A 21,130-nucleotide genomic window follows, 5' to 3' on the forward strand; every position below is an offset into this window, starting at 1 on the left:
GATTGTATTGTTTATTAAAAAGGATGCCTTTAAAACAATATATGTAATCAAATATACTTATATGTATTGCCAATCAAATATACTCATGATATGTATTGCTAAGTATCGCTTCTGCAACTACTGTATTGCTGTACAGATGCTTGCATAACAGGAGAGTGTGGCATGCCAAACACTGTGTGTTCAGCTCTTTTTCCATATAAGAACAAAAAAAAGATGATATGCCAGATACTGTGTCGTCTTCTTCTAAAAATGGACAAGGAACAAAAGGTCGAACAGAGGACAGAAGAGGAAGACTACTTCCTTCATCCTCAACGACCACCGGAAGGCAGAAAAAGACCCCCTAGCAACAAGTGGCACATGCGCAGAGTGGTTCAAAGCAATCCACGAAGACGGAAGTAAAATCATATAAATAGGGGGCCAGCTAAAATACTTACGTGGCAGCGGCGGAGCGCAGACTCCCCCTGTCACCCAGCGCTGTAAATTTGCTCACTTTCTACTTGCTACAATTAATAAACCATAAATTGTTGCTAATTGGCGAAGTCATAATTTATGACAATTTTGGTGCCGTGACTCGGATAAGGAACGGTGGGCTGCGGTCTCCCAGGGAGGCGCCCCGAGTTTCTCCTCGGCCTTGAGAACAGCTGCCCACCTTCACCTTTACCGACGAACATAAATTCTAGAAAGTGGAGCAAATGAAAACCGGTATAATCCCATAAAAATTTAGTGCACTGAAGTCCGGACGAAAACGCAGGACGCGTAAGTATATTGTGAAGATAATTCACAGGGATACCGTTCGGGCGGGATTGGGTTTCCTGGAATATAGCAATTGAGAGGCTCGACCTACTGAGCCAAGCGAGTGTGGACCCTTAAGTACTACGTTTCCCATCTCCCGCGAGGGACTGGGCTAGGAACAAGGGGAAGCGAGTGAGTGTGTGTGTGAAGGTATTCCAGAAGATGGGGGCGAAGGGCAGCAAGCCTTCGACCCCCATGAGGGAGGTACCCATAGTGCCTCAGAATACCCCTCTCTCATTCATGTTAAATAATTAGAAACAGTTTCCCGGATCAATAGGGAAAAGTAAGAAGAAAATGATTCATTACTGTACTGAAATATGGGGAGGGAAGAAAATACAGAAAAATGTTATTTGGCTCATTTTTTGGTCAGATGAAAAATGGGTGAGGCAACAGTTAAACTTCTAGGTTAATGATAAAAGACCTTTTAACCCAAAAGAGAGCTTATATGCTCAGATGTGGCTAGAGAAACCCCAGACAACTCTATTCCCATTGAACAAATTAAATGAAAAGAGATAAAGAAAGGGAACAGGATGATAACTTGTTAATTCCCCCTCCATATGTCCCTCCACCTCCAGCACCGGTGATTCCACCAGTTGCTCCCATAACACCGGGAGACACTAGTTCCGAACAAGGGTCACCTGCATCTGTTAGGAGACGAACTAAAAGTAAAAAGGAACAACCCCAAATATATCCCCTAAAAGAAGTACCCATGGGAGGACCCCAGCCTGGGGTCGGGTACGTTTCTGTCCCCCTGAACTCCGGAGATTTGCGGGAGTTTAAGAGGACAGAAATGGGAAGATTACTAGACGACCCGTTGGGGGTAGCAGAAAGAGTAGACCAATTCTTAAGACCAAGTCTTTATACTCGAGACGAAATGCAGTCAATTTTGGGGCAGTTATTTACAACAGAAGAAAAAGATAAGATTAGGCGGGCAGGCATGAGAGTCTAAGATGCCCAACATGCACAAGGTCCCCAAGCAGATACAAAATGGCCACTTCAGAAACCAAACTGGAACAACCAAAATCCATTACATAGAGCTCATATGGAGGACTTAAGGAATATAGTGATTCAAGGAATTAGAGAATCAGTACCTCGTGGCCAGAATATTAGTAAAGCCTTTAACAAAAGGCAAAAGAAAGATGAGAGCCCCACAGAATGGTTGGAGCGACTGAGGAAAGCCCTCCAGCTATACTCAGGGGCTAACCCCGATAGTCCTCTGGGGCAAGCAGTCTTAAAAACACATTTTGTGGCAAAATCTTGGGATGACATCAGACGTAAACTTGAGAAACTAGAGGACTGGCAAGATAGAGGATTAGATGAGCTGTTGAGGGAAGCACAGAAAGTGTATGTAAGACGAGAAGAAGAAAATAGTAAGAAACAAGTAAGAATGATGGTGGCTGCGTTTAGAGAAGATAGAAAGAGGCAACTTAGAGGTCCTAAAACCCCCAGAAAGTCGCCGAAAACAATAGTGGAAAGAAGGGAACAAGGAAGTTGTTTCTATTGTGGGAAAAAGGGACATGTGAAAAAAAAAAGATTGCAGAGAATGCTCTCAAGTGGTCCATACCCGAAGACCAATCCTTCATAATTGGTGGTGTAGTAAATGTGAATAAACAGCTCAAAGATATAGATATACTAGTTTTAGAGAGTTAAAAAAAAAAAAAGAGGGGTTGTTCAAGTCATCTGAACAATCTGTTAGCAATATTGCATGGGGAATTTCATTGCTAAGTCACAGCTTTAAAAGCTCAATTAAAGTCCCATATTATAAGAATACATTGTAAAAAAAAAAAAAAAAAAAAAAAATCTTTTCGGATGCCTGGGATATCAGGAAAAAGAGTGAAAAATAAACTAAGCAGCCAAGTTATAGCTCCCAGAAGGGTGTAATAGGCTTACAGTGACCCCTGCTGCCGAGAAGATAATCACCCCCGTGGCTGGCTGCAACCCAGTCGACGGGCGAGGCAGAGGAGGACCCACAAAAGGCCTGAGAGACCCACTACTGGAGCTACTACTGGAACTGAGTCGCCATGAGAGTAATTCAAAAGGAACGCTCTTTTTCCTGTACACCCTATGCTTGCTTAGTTTACCAATATGGGCAAGAAATCCACACGAGCCAATGCAATAGAAATTAATCAATTTGCAAGAAAGTATTGTAGTACAAACACGACACAACCCTGGGCGACAGAATTTCTCAGTAGAACAAATAAATAGATCATACCAATGCAAGGGGCTAAGTGGGTCTGTTCGGACATTGGGATAACCCCGTGTTTATCCTTAAATGTTTTCAATCAATCCCAATTTTGTGTACAAGTGATCATTGTTCCACGACTAATGTATCATACTTCTGAAGAGATACTATATCATTTTGAAAAAAGTCTAAGCAGACAAAAGAGGGAACCATTTACGGCCATCACTTTAGCTACATTATTAATAACAGGTGGAGTAGGAGCAGGCACAGGCATAGCCTCAATAATAAAAAGTAAAAAAATACAAACCTTGCAGACAGCTGTGGATAAAGATCTAAGGCAAATAAAGCAATCCATCCAAAACTTAGCTGCTTCTGTCAAATCCCTATCTGAGGTCGTATTACAGAACAAAAGGGGATTAGATTTGGTATTCTTAAAAGAAGGAGGACTATGCGTCGCTTTAAATGAAGAATGTTGCTCTTTCGCTGATCACACAGGAGTAGTACAAGATTCTATGGCCGAACTTAAGAAAAGACTAGATCAAAGAAAAAAGGATCGCGAAACAAAAAAATCTTGGTATAAAGGATGGTTCGATGTTTCACCATAGCTGACCACCTTGTTGTCTGCTCTGGCCAAGCCTTTAATTTTGTTAATTTTAGGCCTTATATTTAGACCTTGTATCATAAAATATATTTTACACTTTATTAAAAAGCAATTTAATGTAGCAAAATTGCTTATTTTAACTACTACTGCTGAGTATGAAGCTGCGCGTAATAAAAGAAATAAAAGCAAAAATGATTACTGTGAATGCAATATAAAACGCGAAAATTATGAGTGTTTTTGCAAAAAGGGTATAATGCATTGTGATTGTTACAATAGATGCAGAAATTGCTAGAAGAAAATTAAGATTTTTAAAGATGAAATTGTTTAATAAACAATAGAGTATAAAGAGAAAAAGGGGGGATTGTGAAAGATTGTATTGTTTATTAAAAAGGATGCCTTTAAAACAATATATGTAATCAAATATACTTATATGTATTGCCAATCAAATATACTCATGATATGTATTGCTAAGTATCGCTTCTGCAACTACTGTATTGCTGTACAGATGCTTGCATAACAGGAGAGTGTGGCATGCCAAACACTGTGTGTTCAGCTCTTTTTCCATATAAGAACAAAAAAAAGATGATATGCCAGATACTGTGTCGTCTTCTTCTAAAAATGGACAAGGAACAAAAGGTCGAACAGAGGACAGAAGAGGAAGACTACTTCCTTCATCCTCAACGACCACCGGAAGGCAGAAAAAGACCCCCTAGCAACAAGTGGCACATGCGCAGAGTGGTTCAAAGCAATCCACGAAGATGGAAGTAAAATCATATAAATAGGGGGCCAGCTAAAATACTTACGTGGCAGCGGCGGAGCGCAGACTCCCCCTGTCACCCAGCGCTGTAAATTTGCTCACTTTCTACTTGCTACAATTAATAAACCATAAATTGTTGCTAATTGGCGAAGTCATAATTTATGACAGTGGCTTTGTACAAGATGTGCCAGAAGAAAACTCCAGGTATTTGGTTTGCTTTCTCTGCAGGGGATGGGGGGGGAAATCAATGTGCTTTTCATTATTAAAAGATCTCTTTTAGATTACCTTAACCATCACTGTTGTGGCAGTCTGGTGGGAAAGCCTTTTGTATTTTGAAGTGTTTTGCCTAATGTGGGAAACTAACACTTCATTTTCAAAATCAGGAGGAAGAGCAGAGTGAGCAAAAATGATTTTTGGAGAACATATAATGCTGTAAAGCCTTTTGTTCATGATTTTGCAGCTACAAAGAGCTAACAAACACCTGTGCTAACACAATCAATCAGATAGAAATAGACAGTGAAAACTAAATTTGAAGATGTTCAACAAAATCCCTTTATGTATTTTATCTTTCTTCTAGACACAGGCAAAGAAATATCAATGTTTTCTTTTGGGATATACCTGGTACATACACACACACACACATGCACATGACACATGAGTAAAATTTTCCAGTTACAGTATAATGTGCAGGGAACAAAATCCCTGAGCAAACAGTATTTGCAGAAATAGTCATTTTGACAGAGCAGCTAAAGTCAGTATCTCTTTCTTTGTTGTCCATTAAATACTTAAGATAATGGGTTATAGTTCCATCAGAGTCCATTTGACGAATATTTCAGGGCTGCCCAGGCAGGCCACAGGTAAGTGTAAATCTCCATTAAGTGAAAACCCAGATCTGAATCCAGACTGTGGTTTTTCTGTCCCTGTGAGCTGGTGTGAGTTAGGAGACCTGTGCAGAGCTGTGAAATCACCCGGCCTTGGAAATACAAAATCACAACAGGGTATTGAAACTGTAAACCAAGACAAACAGTGTGTCACAACCAATTTAGCCAATGACATGGCAAAACAGACCCAGATAAACAGAGGAAGGTATGATCCTTACTTAGGAAATTACTGAATATTCAGAGTCGGGAGACAAAGATGTGAGATGGAGAACATTTCCTTACCAGCCTCCCCTCTGTGCAAATGCCATCAGGCACTGTATTAGCAAATTCATTTTGAAGATAGAGTAGATACCTGTGGTGCTTCCTGTAGGATTTGCCCAGACCCATCCAGTGCACTTCCCCTGCAGATGGAAAGCCCTGTACTTGGTGCCATGGAGTTGGTGCCGTGTCTCTGATGTAACCCCCGGCCCCTTGTATCTGCCCACACTTGCACGTAAGCATAAAATACATTCAGCATATGATTCATTTTGGAGACAAACCTGTTCCTCATCGATGGGGATGACAAACTCTGTTCTCGGATGTCGTGCCAGGTTGTACCCCACAGGGGGTACGGCCTCAGGAACACCCTTGTTCCCTCAGTCCCCTCACCCCGTATCTTTTAGCTCAGTTGTTGTGTACTCAAGAACCATCGCATGCTCATGTCCTCTGCGCCAGCTACCCAGGGATTTGGGAGCTGCAGGGAAAAAAACGTGCTTCTGTTGTGCTCTTGGGCAAGTCCTCTGTCATTCTCCCTGGTTTCCAGAAGCATCAGTAGGAGCAGCATCAGTTCACTTCCATAGATGACCAGAAAAATAACAATTACTATTCAAGCTGATTGATTGTGTGAATGAACTTAATGCAATACTGCAAAATTAGAACTGAGCCTTGTGCCAGCAGCTGCAATAGTCATGTCTAAATGTCTGGGGTTTGAGTTCCAGCAGTCAAAATGGTATTAACTTTTTTTTTCTTCTTCCAGAGAGACAAGAGAACGGTGCTGAACAGTAAGTTGAATCCTTTTCATTGCTTTGAGATCTATCACAGGGCCCTTGTAAATGTAGCAGATTTTGCATAGGATTTTCTTTCATCTTTCTCTGTTTAAACATAATAATCAGTTGCCAGCCCAAAGAGAAATATCCTGTTGAAAGTGCTGCACTTGCAGTTATTGTAGACCTGTATGCATGATAAGCAGCTGTTTCAGCATGGGTAGAAATGTGGTGACTCTCAACTGTTTTGCAAGTGGTCATTTTGAAATGGATAAACAGCTTATACTGTGCCACAGGACTCATTGGCCCAGTCTTTTTCTTTTTTTTCCCACTTTTTGCCCCATTGATCCTTCCCCTCTCCCCCCACATCTTTTCCCACTCCCCTTCTTTTGTTCATGTTTTCTTTCTTTTTATTGTGTTTCCTTTTTATTGTGGGTTATTTTTATATTTACTTATTTATATTTATATTTCTTTTGGTCCCCATTATATCATGTTCCTCTGTCCCATCTTGTTTCCACTAGACCATTTGCGTAGGCTCAGTTGAAATAGTAGCGGCATAAGGAGTGTGAGGAGAGGGAAACTGAGAAAGATCCATTAGAAGATATGTGCTAAAGGCCATTGAGCTTGGCAGTGGCCACTTCTATGACCAAAAGCAACATTTGGGCTGCTGATTTACTTGGTAGCCTTGACTCCCTGGGCATCTGAAGTGGTCCTTCTTTGCAATTCAATATGTCTAAAGGGCTTGCATTGACAGAAAAAGTATGACTCCTTTTCCCCAGATGTATCTCCTCTGTGAAGTCCTAGATTAAGCCTGGAGTCATTAAACGTGATTTATTACATATTGTAAGAGAAAGGTATTTTCAGAGATACTGTTATATGGTGTTTTCCACCACCAAGATTTCCACTTCATGACCCCATGCAAAGCCCTTTTTAAGCCTGCCAGTGTAGACTGGAGTAGATGCTGCCTCCTTGGGACCATCATTTTAGAGTTTTGTTTGGCTGACCAACATGTGTGCTGACTGTCTGCTTAAATGTTTTCTGACTTCAACAGGGCCCAGTCAGACAAAGAAGGAGTCAAACTTCTTTCTGTGAAGACAACTTCTTCTGAGACTGGTGAGTGTTGCCTTTGTGTGTATGTCTGTTTCCCTGTCTGAGCTCAGAGAAGAGCAGTTTTTGGGATGTCATTTCTTATAGCAAGCCCATGTTCACTTCCTGTCAGGTCAAAGTCGCTGCAAACAATTCCTCTACAGTGCAAATGCCCAGACTGGGAGCCTGTAGAGCTGCAGTTCAGCTGTTCTGTGTGTGCTGTCAGTACTTGGGAATGAGAAGTAGGACTGGTTTAGGAAAACATTTTTTAAAATCATTGATGGTAAGCGATCTAGCGAGGCATGTTCAGGAGTAACAGTGATCACGGTATTTATCAGCTAGATCTGGCTGTAAAAGGAGGTTTGAGGACTGGTAATATCAAAATCACAGAATGTTCTGAGCTGGAAGGGACCCTCAGGTGAATTTAAGTGAATGGCCCACATGAAGATCAAACCCATAACCTTGATGTGGTTATTACCATGCTCCAACCAACTAAGCTAATATCCCAGGGATCAAAAGGTTTGGAGTCAGTGCTGTATGTAATCAGGGTTCTGTTGGAGTTGGTGTCAGTCAGTGTACAGTGACTGAGCCCTGTACTCAGTCACCCTTTGCATTCAAAATCCTACTCTCATTGCAAATCCCTCTGTCCTGTGCTTCAGGTTCTTACAAAATAAGTGATATAAAGCCTAAAGGAGCAAAGGTTATTCATAACATGCACAAAAGAAAGCAAAGTCTCAAAGGAAAGAGATGGATGGAGTAATAGATTCTGCAAAAAAATGGAGTAGCACAAAATAAGACTGAGGCAGAACAAACTTCTGACTAATGAATCAAAATCCCTAAATCTCTCATGGTAGAGCTAGCCATGGTGATACTTCACACCTTCACCCAATGCTTTCTCAGTCATGTAGGTCCCCCCTCATCTGCAGAAGTCTTTCCATCGCTTACTTCCTACTTTTTAGGTATAAAGCTCTTTTTTTGTCTTTAAGCTTTTTGGCCATCTGTTTCTCCTACTGACATTTCTGAGGTTGACCAATCGCTGCTTTCTCCTTTTGTCCAAATCCTTGGGAAGTCCTCTGAAATACAGCACTTGATCTGAACTATCCTCTGCTTGCTGGACAGGCACAATTTAGACTCTCCAGCCTTCTCTGCAACTCCCAGAACTTTTCATGCAGTCTAAAACACCTACAGGGCATCTCTGGCAGCCGTTGCAACAAATCAGAGTCGGGCAAGGTCCCTCCCCATGGCCTCATGACACAGAGCTAGGGGTAGAGTGGCACAGGAAGGGCCTGCTCCACCACAGGACACATAATTCTGCCCCACTGTTGGGTTTTTTTGTTTGTTTGCTTGTTTTTTAAACTGAATTAAGTTAGAAACTAATTAATGGACATTTTTTGATTGATTCTGCCCTCATGCCATTTCAGAAATAAAGTGACTTCATTGACAGTAGCAGAAATGTTTGTGGCTTACAGCAGGGTAAACGAGAAAAGACACAGGCTCACTTTTTTTTTCCCCAGATGAGCTCTGGTGCTTGTTAATCAGCTACTGGCTCACGGATTATCTGAGCATCTTCCATCCAGAGGATGCTTGATATTCCTTTATACTGAAGTATGATTTGTGCATGCTATAATTAGAAGGTTTGAGTCATAACCACTTAGAAGACAAGATTCTTGCCCTCTTCTCATTAATACAATTCATATTTAAACTAGCTGCCATTTTCTCTTGAATTCTTACATCATCATATGTTTCAAAATTAAACATGCTTTCACAGAAATTGAAGTCCTGCTTTGCCCAGGTTTTTAGACTCACTTACTTCTTAAATTAAAAGCACTCTGGCAGAGGGGTCTCCTTCTTCCAGAAATATCTGTCACTCATACAGGTATTTCAAATATGTTAGGATGCCTCCCCATTGGAATCAGATTTACTTGCTTCGTTAAAAGCTCAGGCATAAAGGCAAATATTTCTTATAGTACAGACACAAGAACTGTCTGACTCATGGGCCTTCTCACAGCTACTGACAACAATTGCCCTGCATAAAACTTCTTTGCCTGTGTTCTTTCCTTGGTCCAGCTGTTTAAAAAGTGTGTGTTGTGGCTGTCTCTGCACATACCAGCAAAACTACAAGGAGCTGTGAGTAGAAAGACTAAAATTAGAAAGATCTAAAGAGCAGCCTAAACTTTACAGGCAGGGCTACATCATCCTCTCACTATCAATAGGCAGCTCCTCCCTAAGGTCAAGCATATATACAGTGCAATTCTGCTTTGATATGTATTCAAATTAAGCTTTATTAGAAGTATACATTGGGGTTTTTTTTCATTTTTGCTTTTTATTCCAAACAGAAGACTTTGAGATTATATAATTTTGTAAAATATATACAGGACAAATACGGACCTACAAACTGTTCAAGCTAGCAACTTAGAAAGACCCTGTGTCAGTGTTGTGCATAGATCTTGATCAAAGGTTATGGTGAGTTTAATCTTGCCTTATTTTATCTGTCTAAAAACTATGCCAGCTGCACATAGTTGAAAGAGATGTATGTGTCCAGAGGGCTGTTTATCCCATCTGCCTTGAGCTGGAACGGGCTGACCTGTGGCAGTCCATGGACTACTGAAGGATCCTATTTCAGGACTTCTAAAATTAGGTTCTGAATATGAAATGAAAGGAAAAGGAAAGACTCCATTTTCAGAGACACAGCTGAATTCAAGAGTATTATTTCAAATACCTACAATTAATGTGAAAAGAGTACAGGAAAAGAATGGTTTTCAATTAAGCCTGGACTTATGTAATGTTTTTAATGGTATTACACTAGGTAAAATGGAGCTTTAATATTCTCATTTTTTATAAGTCTTCTTAGAAAGATGGAATTGCTAATGGCTTTGAGCTCTAAGGCACAACTGGTGTAGAATTGATGTAAAGTAAAAAAACCTGAAAACTAAACTAGACTCAGTAAATTTTTCATGCATGTTTGTCAGTGAACTGCAACACCTGATGCAAGATAAGTGCCTCTTCTTGCATCTAACTTGAAAACTCGTCTTGGGTAAAAATGCTCAGGATGCTGAATCGTCTCAGAAGTTTTACACTAAAGTACAAATGCAGGACTTATGGCAGCCATTTCATGTTGGCTGTACAGGCAAATTTAGGGTGACTCTCCCTAGGGAGAATAAATGGTCTTCTACAATACGGCATTCTAGAAAATCTACCTGCAAAAATATTTATTTGAGATTCAACATAGCCCACAGAACTGCACATTTTGCTTGTCAGTGACAGTTATATTTCCTGAGAATATAAGATGAAGGGTTTTAATTGATGACTAAGAGATCAATACCATCAGGCATGAGGTTAAAGTATTGCCTGTCTTGAAAACAGACCTAACTTTTTCTGTAAGGGTTCTTGTGTATTACACTGAGAAACAGCAAGGGTATTGATCACCTTTTTAGGACTGATGAAAAACATCAAGGAATGAAAATTGTTCAGTTACAGAAAGGATAGTAAATAGAAAATTGGGTAAGGCTACTCCATACAGGTGTATGATGCGTGATAGAAGTATTGATACCTGAGTAATGACTTGACAATTTTGTTTTATGGCCCTTGCCTGGAATAACTATTCTAGAGCAGGTAAAATGTATGAAAGGCCTTTTAATGGAAGCACACCAGTTCAATATTCAATGTAAAGTCTTGCAGGGATGTGCAGGTGACATAATATTTCCGGCATGGGTATAATCTTGGCACCTAAGCATAAGCTGATCCAATAAAGCGTGATTTATGACCAGACTGAGCTGTTTTGAGGTGAAAGAGTAGGATATGACTTACTTGGCTTGTAGGGGTATTGCCTGTTCTGCACTGAGTTTGCTGAAAGGCACCTGAGGCTGGAGAAGGGTCTGTGGTACTTGTCTGCATTAGGGCTTCCAAGGATACCCATTGTGGACAAAAATGAAAATTCAAGTGTTGCTACTAAACAGAGATGAGAAAACGTACCAGGCAAAGATGGATATTTGGGAGACACTTAACCTGGTCCATTTGAAACCCCTTTAACCTATTGCAATTGTGCTGGAGAAAGTGACCGTTTAATACCTAGAGGTGCTCTGAGATGGCAGTGCAGTGCACGATAGCATGAACCGAGGAAGCAGAAAAACTTGCATTCTCCATACGCTCCACATCTCTTCCAAAAGCTGCTGCTGTTCAACAGGAATGATGGCCTTAGAGCTGTTATCTGCTTCTTCAACTGAATGTACCTCAAGACAACCCACTGTGGTGCTAGGGCTTGGACATGGAAAATCCTGTGATGTTCTGAAACAATGTGGTGGGATGACATTGTCTTTGTCACTGCTTTCCACAACCCTCCAAATGCTGAGACTAATTGTTCTGCCTCACTCATCAAACCACAGATGTGGTTTTGGAACAATGGGACAAATCAGGAGCTGGTGCAGACCTTGTTTCCTGTTATGTTGAGTACATCTAAGCACAGACCGTGACATTTAAGAAGGTAAGAAATCTTTGGGGCTTACCTCATTATGGACCCAACCAAGGGAAATTTACCCCTGTGAGGGGGTATAGTTCCATAGTGGGCCATGAGGTTTCTCAACATGCATTGGGACTTTGACCTCTTTTTCTTTATATCTAGGATCCAGATGTCTTTAGGAGCAGAAGAATCTGACCCCCTAGATGAGACACTCTGTCAATGGAAATTCCCTTCCCTCTTCCAATTACTTGCAAGATAAGCAGTGTAGGTCAGTGAAGAGCAGTCTGCTGGCATGCTGCATGCTTAGGAACAGTAAGAGTGGGTGTTCCTGCTAATGTAGGATATGATACTGATTTTTTCTGTTTCCTATTCTGAGATGTAGTTTCAGGGTCTTATGTTTTTCCCCCTGCAGGTAGAACACCTAGATGCCGCTTTGTAGGAAAGGTTCGCCTTGCAACAGAGAAAGATGTCAAGTACCTCCCTCCCTTTCCTTTTCTTTCTCACTTTCTGATACTCTTATTTTTTTAACCTTGTATTGTATAATAGCCTGAAGTTGTGTTTCTTTCTTCACAGAAACTGTGGAATAAACTTTCTTAGCTCCTTACAGCTTGTGGTTGGACTCTGTTTGTGTTTACTCTCACCACCAAGTTCTGACTGCACACACTTCCAGCTGAAACTTTTGGACAAAACCATAGTCAAAAACATAGTCAAACTGTAGTCAAAACAGCATATGCTTCCTGCTGTATTTCTAATTTGACTTGTGAGCTGTGCACATTTTCAAGGGTTTTTAAAGCAGTCTTAGATTCAGACTGCTGAGGGTCAGGTGATGTTTTCCCCTGTGAAGCATTTGCTGACTTTACAGCCTGCAGTTTTCTGAGATGCTCCTCATGAGGGAGCCACCTCCCACTCTTTGCTGCCCATTCGGCAGCAATTGCCTTCCTGTCCTTCACCTGAACTTTTCCACACACCCTCTCTCTGCCATGGTGAATTTTTCAGATCCTTCTGTCGTGCTAGCCATAGCGAGGAGCAGTTTGCAGGGAAATGGTGAAGTGTGTGGCAGGGGAGCTGCAGTACATTGCAGGTGCTGGACCCACTGGCCCACATCAAACCTAGCTACTGGTTCCCAGTTAATGCTGTTCTCCAGCATCTGTAATACACCCCTCTTTCTTTTATTTCAGCGTGGTAAAAACAGACATTTTTTTCCCCTGTGTCTGCAGAGGTAGTTTTATACTTTTATAAAAGATAGGCTTCTGCAATCAGATTTTATGGAAAGCTTGCTTTAATTCTTTGCTCCAAACCTGAGTGCCACTTACCAGCAATTTCTCAGCAGCAGATATTACAGTGAAATAACAGCACAATTAATTTCTTTCTTACAGACAATGTAATTTGAGATGCGGTACAACCTATTTTTTATGTGAAAGACTGTTTTTACATCCTTTTTCTTCCAGCTTTCCCAATAATGTCAGAGGGCTTTACCCAGGTCAAAGGCTTTCTGTACTCATAGTACTCAGTCTGTACTCTCTTTTATGTCATGATGTTCTGCAGTGTGTGTGTATTCTGAATACTATATTCAGATTCTGAATCAAATGTGGAGGGGCAGGGGAAGAGGGCCAGTTGTAGTGAGATTAATCCAATATCCTTCCACAATGGTGAGACAAAGAAATGTTTGTTTCAGAGCTTCAAAACTGACCTTATTGTAATCTGTAATTTCAGTTGATTGTACCCATTACTTATTCAGGTACATGGGCATCAGGATGCAACATTAATAGTTAGAAATGGATATATTTGTGAGGGAAAAATCAAAACAAATACTGCACAAGTGAAATTTTAATTAGGAATAAAACCCTGCATTTTCACTGCAGCACTATTTCTTTCCTGGCTATCTTTCAGCTTGGAACAGCCCTCAGTATCCATGTACTCAGTCTACCTTCCATGAACTCAAAACAAGTACGTTGAAGGATGAGGATTTATGAGTACAAAAGTTGTTTTTTTTTTCTTTTATGTCTTCCTTATCTTTATCCTTTTGAACCACGGCCTTGTTTTAGAGGAGAATGTGTGCAGGGTGTATCGGATCAGGCCCAGTGCTTACGCTGCCAATTTCTTTGGGTGGATCAGTGACCAAGGCTCTAGCAGAAGTGTTCAAAGGGTAGCCACATGGAGGCTGTGTGTATGAAAGACCTGTGCTGTATTGTAGTGGTTGCTGCAGCACTGACTCCTTTAGTACTGAGGCTAAGAAACCATCATCTGAGCCAGCTGTACCTGCTCGGACCTTGGATCTATGTAGCCTCAAATCCTGTCACTGAGGGTGGATCACATGAGGTGTGAAAGGAAGCGTGACAAACAGGAAAGGACTCCAATAGCCTGTCCTCCACCATAGTCTTTCAGCAGTCCGTGGCTTGGAGACATCCTGAATCAGACTTTGTATCCTTGGTGTTTCCCAGATTTCAGTGGCTATTAATTCCACAAATTTGTCTGGTTTGCTGTGATATCTGCAGCCTCCTGCAGCAATGAACCTGATAGTTTGACTAGAGATCTGTCTGTTATATGACAGTAATAGTTAGAGACCTCATGATGCCTATGTCTTTGTTTTTGCAATCCAATTTCAGACAAAAATCAACAAACAGATGCAACACTGGAGTATGAGAGGGAGAATAAAAGGGGTAATGTGAGGCTTTGCATGTCAGCTAAAACTTCCACATCAGTATCTGACTTCATTTTCCAAATATTCTGCCTAAGGCCTCTTTCTCAAACTGTGCATCATTTCTTTCAGTTTTTGTAGAAGTGCGTGTTATATGTGAGGTTGGCTTCTCACTGCCCTCTGCCAACCTATCTGAGCCCACAACTCCTCCTCCATCAGGAGAGGTGTCACAAGGCAGGACCACAGGTAAAGGGGGTCACGTAGCACTTGCAGCTGTGCAGTTGGTAGCACTTTAAATGCACCAAATACTTTCTTCCAGTTCCCTTCATCTCCCATTTTTCTGAGGCTGCACACTTACTTTTCAAGGTGGACAAATGTACAGTGAATTTTCAACCCATTATCAGAAAGTTATTGCCATACTATCCATCAAATTGGATCAGAATATCAGAACAGCAACCAATACCTTTATTCAAGATGCTGAATACCTATATAGTGAGCAGCTGACAGTTCAGGTTTCTCCTGATACCTTCCATCTCCTGCTGCACAAAACTAGAGTTTGTGTATCATCTTTCTCTAAATGCATAATTCAGAATAAATAAAATCCCAGTTTTTCACTGACGATGTTGTGCAGCAATTTTGCTCTTGTTGGTATATTTTGTGGAACTGCACCCTTTCTCTTTCAATGATGGCCTCAAGTTGCACCAAGGTAGTTTAGATTAGATATTAGGGAAAAATTCTTCACAAAAAGGGATGTTGTTGAAACAGGCTGTCTAGGGCAGTGACAGAGTCATCATTCCTGGAAGTGTTCAAAAATGTGTAGATGTGGCACTTGAGGACATGGTTTAGTGGTGAACATGGTGATGTTGCTGGGTTGATGGTTGGACTTGATCTTAAAGGTCTTTTCCAAACTTAACAATTCTATGATTCTGTGACAGCCTTCAAAGGATCCAGGTAATCTATCTGGACTGGTTGAGCACCTCCAGTGCACCCTCTATTTTCTCAGTCACCAAAAACTTCAGTATGAAATAATTTCTTCAATCTATTAAAATGCCATCTGTTCTAACAAGCTACTGAACACAAGTATTTAGTTTTCATTTCCTTTCTGGGAAGCAAGGTTTAACCCATTTGTTTTGGTGGGTGATGGTTTGGGGGCAAGTTTGGAGTTTTTTCAGTCTTGGAACCTGTTTGTGTCAGTTAAGGCTGTTTTGAGATCAATATAAATGTCTTCTTACTTGCACCTAGTCTGAATGTTCTTCTTGGTTTGCTCTTTGAGTTGCATCTGGATATTTAGCAGAACATCAAACTGCTGAACCATTGAACTCCCAAACTGATCTGGACACGTCTCTGTGCAGTCTCCGGGCATACTGCAGCCCTGTATCTAAATCCATCCATTACCCTTTTATCTCTTGAACAGAGAGCATCTGTGACCACTTCTTCTCCAGTGTATAATCATTGTCTCATCGTCACTGAATTGTTGGCTGGCACTAATGATCACAGACCTTAGGACAAAAATATCTTCAGGCATATTTGCAACCATGGAGCAGCCATAACTTGGTTTCGTTTCACAAGTCTTGCAGGCTCCTGCCCTCTTGGAAGTGCAAAGCAACATAGAGCATCCCTGCCTGCATCCATTCCTCACCAGACATTGATATTATAGGGGGACACTGTTCACTGTTCCAGGGATAAAGTGTGTAGCACCAGGAAATCTGGATAGGGCGTGAGTGTCTGTGTGCTGCAGTCTCAGGGTGTGCAGAAAGGCAGAGTCACCCTCCCTGGCCTGGCTACCGCTGTGGGCAGGTACCACTCAAACACTCTGCCTTCTGCAGCCAACGCTGCTTGCCCATTTCATACTCTGATCCAAGGTCTAGTGGCATAAATGGGATGTAATCAGGGAGCTACGTTGACTCTGGAGCCTGCCCTTAGACATGTTATTCTCCTGGGGTGCTTCCATGTGAATCTGTCTGCAGAAAAAACAGCTGAGAGTGGAATTGATAGAAAAGTACTGATATTTATTACCACTATTGAGTATCTTCTGCATGGTAATATATTTCACAATTAATTTCTCCATCGCCTTCTTTTTTAAATAGTTTTGCCAACTTCTCTCTTTCATTCTCTATTTAATCTTCTATTTCTACATATTAAGCAAGGAAAGTAGAGACATGCAGAAGAGGAAAAGAACTAAAAAAGAAATGAGCGTTCTTGAAAATATCATTCCTTTGTTAGTATAAAACTGTGCAATATTTGAACTGGTTCACTTTATTTTAGCTTTTCAAAACAAGATTTTTATCTAACAAAAAATATGCCTTGTTAAGATGTTTCAGTTTTTTTCCTAGAAGAAACCTGTGATTCCCTTTTCTCTACCTGAAATGTGACATGATCAGAACTTCTGAAGCTCTATCTTAGCAACACTTCAAAATTACTTTAAAATATTTTTTTCCAAAATTGAACCCTTGGGAAGTGAACACAATTCCAGCACATTATTGTTGAACAGTTTTTAGCAGATACCAAGTCTTGTACTCATCTCCAAAAAGCTGGACTAAATTAAAGAGCCTTTTTTGCTGTGAAGAAAAGCTGTTGGAAAACTATTGATAAGTCTTTTCCATTCTCTTCAGGAGTGCAACTATTTAATTTGGCTGCTAATCATTTAAATGCCTAATCAGTGAATTTTTCTATAATCCTAACTTGTATTACAATTTGCAACCCCAGGCCCTTGATCATTTGTAGCTTTTTAACACATATTCACTTCTCCTGGAATGTAATACATCACTTCCTTGCCTCTCATGTGTGCATGAGGAATTAAATTGTCTCCTGCAGGTGAGCAGGGAGGCAGAAGGCAGTTTCCTGGAGGCATTTGGGTTTTCCCACCCTCATGCCTATCTCCATGTGGCTCTGGACAGTCTGTGAATGCCACTCCCTGTTCATCTCCATGTACAAATCTCTGACACAAAGTAATTCCACTGCCATTCCTGAGTCATGCCCTTGGAAACGGGACATCTGTAAACACGTCCTCATCTGGATTCTTATTTGCCTGCCTGTAACTGCTGGTAGTGCCTCTGCTTCTCCAGGGAAGGAGGATTGAGAACTGTGTGAAGTTCTTAAATATTCATCCTTCTGCTTTGGAGGAACTGAGCTGATGTCAGTGTTACTGGCAAAAATTAATTTTATAGTTCTATCTTCTTATTTTTATAGTTCAATGTTCTAATCATAGCTATAAATTAATTAAAGTCTTATTCCTCTTCAACCTTGGAAAATACATTGTGGTAGTAACCCACCATTTTTGAGCAAATCACAGGGGAGATAATCGATAAACTAGGAAGAGTACTAAAAATCTATCGTGTGAACAATTTTTGGCATTAAGTAAATCTGACAAGGAGACTGGCTGGTTTGTACAGTGGTCAGTGATGTGTTCCTGCTAGACTCATTGGTCCTTTTGTCTTTCCATGTTTATCTGATGCAAATATATTTTCTGTTTCTTAGGAGAGCACTCATCTCATGGGAAGAATAAAACTCGGCAACTCTTCACATCTCAGCAATAAATATGTAAGTTCATAGCCTTTGTTTTCCATCCCATAACATTAGTGATTGTCAGTCCCTTTAATACTTTTTAGTCTCAGTATTGTGCCACATAACTAAAAAAAAGGGTTAAAAATGCAAACCAAAAAGAGCAATGACTTAAGTTGGCAGCAGCCTCAAGGAAAAATGTCTTAAAGAAAGCTCAGCTTGAGCACACCATCGTGACCAGATTCACAGGCAAACTGAAGAAGCTTCCAGCTCCAGAGACAGACCTATATAGGCAAGAGCATGTGACTTTAACTGTTCAGCATTTCCTGGATGTAAATCCCTGAGTGAATTTTCTTTCTGTTTGTGTGAGAAAGAATAGATTTTTAAAGGCAGATACCTATTAAAAAAAAATATTTGGTACCCAGAAATTTTTTGCTCCTTTTTTTTTCCATGAAAAATCTGAATCTTTTTCACTTCATGAAAAAAGCCAGCACTTTGATTGAGGTAGTTTATTACCTCTTGAAATCCTTGGTGGTTAACATACACAGCAAGTGCTGGATGCTATTTTTATGTGTGAGAGGGCAGAGACCATCAGAGCACCTCTGAAACCCAGGTTTTGATGTGGGCACTGCATTGTCCTTCATGTATGAAGCTTTCTCAGGCACCACAATATCCACTTCCCATGGAGCTGCTTCTCTCGCTTGTGGAGAGCTGTGGTCCTTTGCTGAGGGAGAAGGAAGCAGCTGTGGGAAGGGTCCTATGTGACCAGGGTAGAGCAGGAGGTAGGGGAGAAGGATGCTCTGAGGAGCTGGGTGTCCCAGCATGTGTGGGATGGACCCAACAGAGGCTCTGGCAAAGCCCAGCCTCCCACCAGCACTGTAGGATGAAGCCCCTCTAGAATGGGTCCCATCACCCTCCACTGAGAAATACCTGGCTGACCAGAGATGTGAGGAACATCTTTGATGGTTTTGACCTATTCTCATTTCCTCTAGCATGCAGAGACCGAGCTTTCCTGATGCCAATAAAAAGGACAAAATTACCTCCTTTGTTCCTTGAATTAGAGCAGCAGAACGCAGTTTTGCCTACATTATTGAAAACCCAGAGGTGGTTCAGTATGTGTGGATGCAAGACAATGGCCTGGACAATGAATTTAATCCTTATTGTCTAACCCATATTGGATTTATTCTGTGTCTTCCATTTTAGCTTGCTCTTATGTTCCTGAACAACCTTACCTGGAATAATAATCCTGAGATACTCTTGTCATTTCAGATGTGAAGCAGCCTGTTTTATCACGATATCCAGGAACATCCCACCAAAGTTGCATTTCAATGGGAAATGTGGAGCAGCTGAAGCTTTTTACCATCAGGGCACTTGTGTTAATGACCAGGTTTTGACTTCTAAATCTCAAGCATCTCCTTTCCCTTCTGGAAAGACATGTAATTTTTTGATGGCTTAATTACTGGTATATCATATATATTTATTATTTTCACATATAGTAAAAGCAGGGAAACAGGTTGAAGAGAATGTAAAAAGAAGAAGGGTGAAGATAATGTAAAAATTAGGTGATGTTTGCATAGTAGCTACTAAAAATGTTTTCTGCACACAGAGGAAGGAATATGTCAGTATACTTTGTTGAACTTATGGTAGCTAGGGATCTTTTAATTGTATGTAGCAGAATACAAACAGGGCCTGACCCTTGAAACAGGACTGGGCAAACAGCCACTATGAAAATTAATTCAGTGTTTTCCATGAGACTCCTCACTGTAGCACATGCTTTGCTTGTCACAAATGTTTACAGGGTGGGATGCCCGGCTGAGATGCTGAAGTGTGTGCTTGTTTTCTGTGAAGGGAGGAATATACCTTGCACTGAGGCTCTTTTAAATTCTGTAAATTACTGCATATAATCCTTGTAATGTAGCAGGCAATAGTTGGTTTTCACCTGTTCCTTGGCTAATTGCATTATGTGTGCTACAAATATGACTCCCATATAGCCTGGGGCACACAGTGGGAATCAGCAAGGGAAGCAATTTCACAGATGAACCTTCGTCCCTGTGTTCTGAGTAATGCATTGGATTCCTGTGGGTTATTGAATAACTCTGGAAGTTTAGAGAGTGTTTCAAGTGCTAGTTACAGTAGCTCTTAATTTGTACAGAGCTGGCAGTTCCAAAATATCAAGTAGTGCTTCTATCTGCATGTACCCTACCTTTCTAGAACTATAAATGTTTGAAAGTTGTATTACTGTGAGCATCTGCTCAGTCTCAATCCACTGACTGGTAGCATTCCAAGAATTACTTTTTTTTAAATTGAACATTGAAAGAAGACAACTGTTGGTCTAAGTGTAGGACCACGATCCAGGATGATCATCTAAGTTTTGTTACCTATTGATGCAACACTTTTGAGGAACTTCTCTCTCCAATTTCCTTCTCTGAAATATTAAAACTTGCCCAGCATTATGGTAAGAGACTGAGCAGATTTATTAGTTCATGTCTATAGACAAATCTGAAAAGTGTTTTTTTCCCTGTGCTTGGCCATTGCTCTTACTTCCACTTTGTTGGATCTGACAATCTTCTGTCTTAGTGGCACCATGGAAGACTTTTGATGAAGCTTGATCAAAGATGGGGAACAAACAAGTGTCCATGCTTCAGCTGAACTTACGTGGTTCATTCAGGTATTCCTGGATCACTTGTGTTCTTCAGGAGCAGAGGAGTCTTGGATGCCTACTTTGGAAAGGTCAGGCCATCTGAAATATGCTAGTTGGCATCTACAACTATTCTGGTTCCTGATTGATGAAGTTTCCTTCAAAAAAAAAGCAGTCACTGTGGATTTTCATGTTGATTAAAAACCCAAGATATTTTGTGGTATGTTGTACAGTGAAAGGACAGTAGAAAAAAGCAGAGAAAGATTGTGAAATACCTGTTTGTGTTTTTGTGCAAAATACTTTCAGAAAATACCATGTTGCGTCAAGAAAAAAAAAATGTACTGCCTATTAAAATGTATTATCTTTATTAAGTAGCTATCCTTTTCTGTTTGCAGAAATGTAATCCGTTACCCGTGTCTAGCACAACTATTGTCCATTACTCCACATTCCTGTATCACAGAATGAGCTGGACCCTTTCTGACAAGCCTGGAGAGCAGGCATTAGATATTCTGGGCATGGTGGTGGCAGGAGCGCCATGAAACCTTGCAGAAGGCATGCTGGAGGTGGCAAGTGGAA

At 40.8% G+C, this 21,130-nt stretch overlaps 1 long non-coding RNA gene across 1 annotated transcript; it reads left to right on the forward strand.

The window, feature by feature from the left end:
• LOC138101825 (uncharacterized) lies at window positions 1-20,925 on the forward strand. Its single transcript, XR_011147257.1, has 5 exons — window positions 1-4,536; window positions 6,229-6,253; window positions 7,287-7,348; window positions 17,893-17,955; window positions 19,186-20,925. It is a non-coding gene; the product is annotated as an uncharacterized lncRNA (long non-coding RNA).
• The last annotated feature ends 205 nt before the right edge of the window (window positions 20,926-21,130 follow it).

The sequence above is a fragment of the Aphelocoma coerulescens genome, unplaced genomic scaffold (genome assembly GCF_041296385.1).
Source record: "Aphelocoma coerulescens isolate FSJ_1873_10779 unplaced genomic scaffold, UR_Acoe_1.0 HiC_scaffold_512, whole genome shotgun sequence".
In the NCBI taxonomy this organism is placed as follows: domain Eukaryota; kingdom Metazoa; phylum Chordata; class Aves; order Passeriformes; family Corvidae; genus Aphelocoma; species Aphelocoma coerulescens.